The sequence below is a fragment of the Somniosus microcephalus genome, unplaced genomic scaffold (assembly GCF_052327205.1).
Source record: "Somniosus microcephalus isolate GS21.2 unplaced genomic scaffold, FLI_Smic_1.0 unresolved_chr4, whole genome shotgun sequence".
NCBI lineage: Eukaryota > Metazoa > Chordata > Chondrichthyes > Squaliformes > Somniosidae > Somniosus > Somniosus microcephalus.
In genome coordinates this window covers 6,549,136-6,556,880 of record NW_028225182.1, presented here as the reverse complement: position 1 = coordinate 6,556,880, position 7,745 = coordinate 6,549,136, and the positions used below count along the sequence as shown (strand labels likewise).

The 7,745-nt window shown below is 46.3% G+C and overlaps 1 non-coding gene across 1 annotated transcript; it reads right to left on the bottom strand.

Moving 5' to 3' along the window:
- Window positions 1–5,647: 5,647 nt before the first annotated feature.
- trnan-guu (transfer RNA asparagine (anticodon GUU)) lies at window positions 5,648–5,721 on the bottom strand. The gene has a single exon. It is a non-coding gene; the product is annotated as a tRNA-Asn (tRNA).
- Window positions 5,722–7,745: the final 2,024 nt, after the last annotated feature.

The window sequence follows — 7,745 nt, the reverse complement described above, 5'->3', positions numbered from 1 at the left end:
TGAGCAGAATAAGGAGAGGAAATAGACACTATACGGTAAAACTGTAAAAGGAGTGGAGGAGCAGAGAGATTCAGGGATTCAGATACACAAATCTTTAAAAGTGGGAGGCAAGTTGATAAAGCTATTTTACATAACTCCACATGGAATCTGAGGATTTATAAATAAGGGCACAGAGTATAAATGGAGATTTAATGCTACACCTGGACACATCATGGGTTGGTCCACAGTCAGAATATTGTCCCCCGATTTTGGTGCATTACTTTCGTAAGAATGTCGGGGCCATGGAGAGGTGCAGAAGAGATTCACTGAGATGATCCCAAGGACAGGAATCTTCACAGAACTTTTCTTACGAGAAGAGACGTTGAAAAGGGGGTCAGATAATGGGGTTCAAAATTTTGAAGGGTGTTTTGATCAAGTAACTGATAAAAAATTATCACCGCTGGTTAGTGAGTCGGTAACCAGAGGATATCAATTTAAGACCAAAATAATTACGTGCCAGGTTGATTTTTCCTTTTCTACACAATGTCTTCCTGAACACATTTACAGTCTCATTACTGTTTGTCAAACCTCCTACTTTTGTGCCATCAGCAAATGTTGAGATTGTGAAAATCCAAACAGTCTCTGTACAGGGAGAAGAAAAGTGGGCCCAGCACTGAGCCCTGGGGTAACCACTTCCAACCCTTCACCAATCTGAGCAACTCCCATTAACACTGAGCCTCTGTTTCCGATCCTCAGCCAACTTTCTCCCCGCACTGTTCCACTTCCTTTTAAACTGCCCACCTGAACAGAGTGGCCATTACCCCGGGGATCCCCAGTTACCTGAACAGAGTGGCCAATACCCCGGGGATCCCAATTACCTGAACACCGTTGTTCGCCATGTCCCTGATTTCACTTTACGTCCTTCACAGTCTCATCGAATTGTCTCGGTGCCTCCTGGACATGTGATCATCCAAAGCGGTTTCCAGTCGGAATTAAGTATTTTCCAGAACATTTCTTCAACACCGGTGAAAATCCCTTCTCAAAATTCCTGGAAGTTCCAGCACGGCTTCTCCTGTGGAAAAAAGAGACATTGGGTTAGGGGACGGAAAAATTAAGGACCGTTCTGAAGTACTCGGTGTCGGCCTTGGCTCATTGGTAACACTCTCTCGCTTCTGGAATCATAAAGGTTGTGTTCAAGCCCCCCTCCAGAGAGTTCAGCACAAAATCCAGGCTGACATTGCAGTGTGGTGCTGAGGGAGTGCCGCACTGTCGCAGCTGCCGTGTTTTGGATGGGACATTAACCCGAGACCCTGTCTGGCCTCTCAGGTGGGCGTAAAAAATCCCCCGGCACCATTTCGAAGAAGAGTGGCCGAGTTCTCCACGGGGTCCGGGGCCAATATTTCTCCCTTGATCAACATCACTAAAGTGCATTACTTGGCCATTGGCCACAGTGCTGTTTGTGGGATCTTGCTGTGCCCACAGTGCTGTGTGTGGGATCTTGCTGTGCCCACAGTGCTGTGTGTGGGATCTTGTTGTGCCCACAGTGCTGTGTGTGGGATCTTGCTGTGCCTGCCGCATTTCCTGGACTGAGCTCCCTTCACAAACCCCCCATTGTGTGTGAGGCTCTGGGCCGGGCTGAGGCTGTGAAAGGCGATGGGGAAATGCAGGTTGTCCCGGGCTCCCGCTATCCCCGCCCTCCCTCTAATCTCAGCGACCGCACGCTCTCTGGCCGGAGAATGGAGCCGCCCCCTCACCCCTGACCCTCGGCCCCGGAGCGAACCGCCAATCAGCGGCCTTCAGACGTCAGCCAGCATTGTGACGTCACTCGCCGCCATGTCGCCATCTTGCTGTGACCCAGCTCACTGCGCATGCGCGATGTTTACGGCCATATAACCGCCCGATTAAAAGGGAAAGTGTCGTCAATTTCCAGCAAAATCACCGCTCACTGTTAACGGAGAAACTGAAAGTTTGTCCCGCGCCGCAGAGAGAAAGCGGCGGCACATCGGGTGCCTCAGGTGCGCATGTGCGAGCTCAGCCCCCAGAGTGCAGTGCGGCCTGTGTCACAGAGATAGGGCCCTTTCGCTGTCGCTCGGCATTGTGGGAGTTGCAGTCCGCCATTGCTGCCCTGCTACAATTCAATTCGAGAGCATTAGAATGAAGATCTAAAGGTCCCTGGTTCAATCCAGGGTCTCGCCAATTTTGTTTAATTTGTTTTTCCTTCACCATAAGGGGCGAGAATCAGGAGAGATTTTCCGATCTTGAACTCGCGCCTCCCAGACCAATAGGATGAGGGGACCAAATGTTGTATACAAAGCTGGATGGGAATGTAAGTTGTATGTAAGCTGATGATACAAAGTTGTTAGGAGGATGCAAGTAGGCTTCAGGGGGATATAAACAGGCTAAGTGAGTGGGCAAGAACATGGCAAATGAATATAATCTAGAGAAATGTGAAGTTATCCACTTTGGTAGGAAAAACAGAAAAGCAGAGTATTTTTGAAATGGTGAGAGATTGGGAAATGTTGTTGTTCAGAGGGACCTGGGTGTCCTTGTAAACGAATCATGGAAAGTTAAGCAAGCAATTAGGAAAGCAAATGGTATGTTGGCCTTTATTACAAGAGGATTTGAGTATAAGAGTAAAGACTTCTTACTGCAATTATATAGGACCCTGGTGAGACCATACCTGAAGTATTGTGCACAGTTTTGATCTCCTTACCTCAAGAAGGATATACTTGCCATAGAGGGAGTGCAACGAAGGTTCACCAGACTGGTTCCTGGGCTGGGTGTATTGTCCTATGAGGAGAGATTGAGTAGACTAGGCCTATATTCAATTCAATTCAATTCAATTCAAATCACTTTATTGGCATGACAAGGTACATCTTATGTTGCCAAAGCATCGAAAAACATTCATGGTTGTACACAAAAATACAGATCTATCCATACAGTGCATAAACATATATCCTCTAGAATTTATAAGAATGAGAGGTGATCTCATTGAAACATACAAAATTCTTACAGGGCTTGACTGGTTGGATGCAGTGAGGATGATTCCTCTGGCTGGGGTAGTCTAGAACCAGGGGTAACAGTCTCAGAGTAAGCGGTTGGCCATATAGGACTGAGATGAGGAGACATTTCTTCACTCAGAGGGTGGTGAATCTTTGGAATTCTCTACCTCAGGGGGCTGTGGAAGCTCAGTCGTTGACTATATTCAAGACAGAGACCGATAGATTTTTGAATATTAAAGGAATCAATTATGTTCTTATGATACGGGGATAGTGCAGGAAAGTGGAGATGAGATAGAAGATCAGCCATGATCTTATTGAATGGCGGAACAGGTTTGAAGGGCCAAATGGACTACTCCTGCTCCTATTTCTTATGTTCTTATATGTAAGCCACATCTGACCCTCTGGATCCGGCTTCAGCCGCCGGTTGCGGGTTCGAGTCCGGTTGTGGTGACAGCGGCTCAGGGTCACGCCGGCTAGTTTTATATCGGGACAGTGTTTGAGGGAGGGACTGTTCAGCGGTGGTGTGATAATAACTTTCAGAATTAAGTTTAATAGATTAAAGAGCTCTTATTCTGTTACTTTCGATTTACACTCTGCCCAGTTTTATGTACGAACAGTTAACAATGTTTAAGCGATGTGGTGTGTTGATTGTTTGTGCAGTAACTCTGTCACCCAGTGTGAGCCTGAAATACAATCACCCAGCCTGGGCTCGAACCTATCCAAGGGGAACTTTGTTGACGGTTACCTCGATTGCTGAGAGTGTGGTACTAATAATGACAAGGTCACGGGTTCGATCCCCGTCCGGGTCATCAGAATATTTTCAGCAACTTACGGTTTTTCATGAAATTTAAAATACAAACTTTATAAGGAAACAAATCCACACCGAATCTCAATGGGGAATTGTTTGGATGAACATCCATTGCACCTTCGACACCGGGGCGGAGAGACTCATAGACCATGGAATTATAGATAGATACGGCACAGAAGGAGGCCATCAGCCAATCAAGTCAGCGCTGGCACATTGAAAGAGCTCTCCAATTAGTCCCGCTCCCCTGCTCTTTCCCCACAGCCCTGGAAATTTCTCCTTTTCAATAGTAAACCAATTCTCTTTTGAAAGTGACTATTGAATCTGCTTCCACTGCCCTTTCAGGCAGCACATTCCCAACCACAATAACTCGCAGCGTAAACAAATTCTCCTCATCTCCCCTCTGGTTTTATAGCCGGTTATCTTCAATTTGTGTCCTCTGGTTACCGTCCCTCCTGCCACTGGATTCTCCTTATTTTGAAAACCTCCATTAAATTTCCTCTTAAACTTCTGAGGAAAAGAATCCCAGCTTCTCCATTCTCTCCATATACCTGAAGTCCCTCATCCCTGGGCCCACTCTGTTAGACGTCAAACTGAGGATCTCGCTCTGCGTGTCCGTCTCTCTCTCTTTGTCTCTGTCTCTCTCTATGTCCATCTCTTCTGTGTCCTTCCCACTCTGTTCACAGCTCGACTGTTGCTCTGACAGATTTTGTATTTGTATTTGTTAGTTCTCCTTAGTAGAGTTCTGAGTATCTTTGCCTGTCACGAGAGAGACCGGGCTTCATATTCCGTGATGGAAAGGATGCTTATTAACATCCCCAATTTAAAACCTTTGGGATGCTCCTTGGACTAGTTAACAGAAAAAATGAATGGGGACACAGATTTAAGAATTTGGGCAAGAGATATAGGGGGGATTTGAGGGAAAACTTTTTTATGCAGCGAGTGGTGAGGACCTGGAATTCACTGCCGACAGAAGTAGTGGAAGCGGAGACACTCAGTTTTCAAGGGAAGGCTGGATTGGCACTTGAGGGAAATAAACTTGCAGGGATACTGTGATAGAGCGGGGGAATGGGGCTGCTTGGATTGCTCTACAGAGAGCCAGCACAGACTCGATGGGCCGAATGCCTTCCTCCTGTGCCGTGTGGCTCTGTGACTCTATGATTCTATTACCTGCATTTGTAGACTGTGGTTCTCTTCTGTGATGTTCTAACGACAGCTCATGGAACAGAGTTTCCGCAGTGTAGTGGTTCTCACATTCACCTAACACACGAAAGGTCCCGTTAGAAACCGGGCGGAAACATTTTGTAAAATATTCCCCATTAAAATTGAATCAATATGAAAAAGTTGAAATAATTTTGTGATTAAATATCAATAAAATATCTCATAAAACACGTGTATTTTCTCTGTACAATTCTGGACCATCAGCAGCAGTAGAATTCTATTCAACCACAATCTGTAGCCTCCTGGCCCGGCAGATCCCTCACTCTACCATTACCGTCAAAGCAGGGGACCAAACCTGGTTCAGTGAGATGTGTAGAAGAGCAGGCCAGGAGTGGCACCAGGCGCACCTAAAAATGAGACCATTCCAAAATAGTGAAGCTGGTTATGGAATCAAGGCGGGCCAATGCAGCTGAGATACAGATTATCCAGGATCTAATTGAATGAAGGAACAGGGCTGAGGGGCTGAATGGCCTCCTCGTGTTCCTATTAGTCTGTCACCAATAAGAGAATGTTACGAAACGGTTTTCTCGGGTCCCAGTGGATGATCTCATACTCACCGACATTGCACCCAGTGCTGCAGTTTATCCCATGATCTTGCAGCCAAAATGCACATTTGGAAAACCTGGAAATGTTAAAACGCCGTCCCTGGGTGGGCTCGAACCACCAACCTTTCGGTTAACAGCCGAACGCGCTAACCGATTGCGCCACAGAGACCTGTTAAAAAGCTAATTACAACATATACTAAAGCCGGAGATTACCGAGTTAACGTCTCAGGTCAGAGAGAGCAAGATAACGACTGTCCAGTCTCCGTTTACTTGTCCAAATTAAAGAATGTAACATTTATTGTCGGAACATGGAAATAGTCGCTGAAAGAAAATCCGTTAAACAAATTGTTTTGAAAACCCGCTTTGAGCCATTAGATCGGTTCACCTACCAATGGTGACGGTGAGATATTAACATGGTGTCTGGGTTTCTCACAACTGTTGGAATCTTCCCACGAGTTATTTTGCTGTTGTATTTGTTCATCAATGTGGAGATCAGATATACACGCGGTCGCTTCACTGTGTGCCCCGGGAACCAGATACACCAGAGCACAGGCCAATGATGGGACTCTGTCCTGTCTGCTCTATATGGAGGTCAGTAGAAACTGAATGTGGAACAAAGAACCTACCACAGCCCGCAAAGCCGAAACAGCTTAGTTGGACGAGCGTTAGATTGACGATCCCGGAATCGGCAGGTTTTAGTTACTTTTTGTCTCCTTCACTATGAGGAGCGAATCAGGATAGATTTTTCGCATCTGAACCCGCGTTTTCTAAAGGAATGAGCGTGAGACCGCATCTGAGCCGAGGATTCGGCTCCAGCCGCTGGCTGGGGGTTCGAATCTAGTCGGGGTCTAGCCGGCTGTTTTTATACCGGGACTGAGGGAGGGGCTGTTCAGCAATGGTGCGATAATAATTTTTAGAATGAGGTTTGTTAAACTAAAGAGCTCTTTTTCTGTTACTTTTGATTTACACCCTGCCCAGTTGTATATACGAACAGTTAACAATGTTTAAGCGATGTGGTGTGTTCAATGTTTCTGCAGTAACTCGGTCACCCAGTGTGAGTCTGAACGATAATTCCCCAGCTTGGGTTCAAACCTGGCCGATGGGCGCTTTGTGGCCGGTTAGTTCAGTTGGTGTCGGAGAGCATCGTGCTCACAACACCAAGCTCGCGGGTTCGATCCCCGTATAAACCATCAGGATGTTTTCATTATTATACGCTATTTCTAAATATTTAAAATACAAACTTTATAAGTAAACCAATCCACACAGAATCTCACGGGGGCTTTATTTGGATTAACATCCATTGCACCTTTACCACCGGGGCTGAGAGACACATCTTTCTGTTGATTTGTGTTTCTGGATTTGCTGATGAACGTTGAACAGGCGGCCTGTTCCCGATAATGGTCACAAGCAGGTGAGAGACAGACAGAGCGGCTCTGACCCCGCGAGATGGGCAACAGGCTTCAGTTCAGGAAAATGCATCAATGAAATGTTCGCCGGCACCGAGAGAGACAACATCCAGAGAAAACCACAGGAGGAAATCGATCAATCTAAAACGTTATAAATATTTCCCGTGCTTGATGTCTCTCTATTCAATCGCCAAACTTTCAGTGCCGGAGAAATAATTCCAGTTTAAATCGTTCAGTTCGAGAATGGCAGCGGAAAGAAACTCAAATGAACTAAAAACTGCCGAATCCCGGGATTGAATCCGCGACGATTATTAAATCTGTGGAGAGAAAAACAGAGTTAACGTTTCAGGTCGATGACCGTCCGTCTGACGTTAACTCTGTTTCTCTCTCTACAGATGCTGCCTGACCTGCTGAGTATTTCCAGCAGTTTCTGTTTTTATTTCAAATTTCCAGCATCCGCAGTATTTTGCTTTTGTACTTTTATAAATCTTCAAGTCGCTCCTCTCCACTGAGCTATTGCGGTTACGGAGCAAACTACAGTGCGTCATCCTCTCGGAGGGAAAGGGAAGGGTTTGTGTCCTGAACCCGCCGCGTTTACATCAAGCATCTAATTCACCTGCAGGCTGGAGGAGCAGAGGAAGCTGGAGGGAAAGAAGTGATAGGAGCAGAAGGAGAAGACATTGGAAACTGGCAGAATCTTGTGTCTGACTGTTGTTTCAAATGATGCAGGACAGCCCTGCGTGGATTTGCAGTTTTCCCAGGAGCTGCATTGTTCGGTGCGTGCATT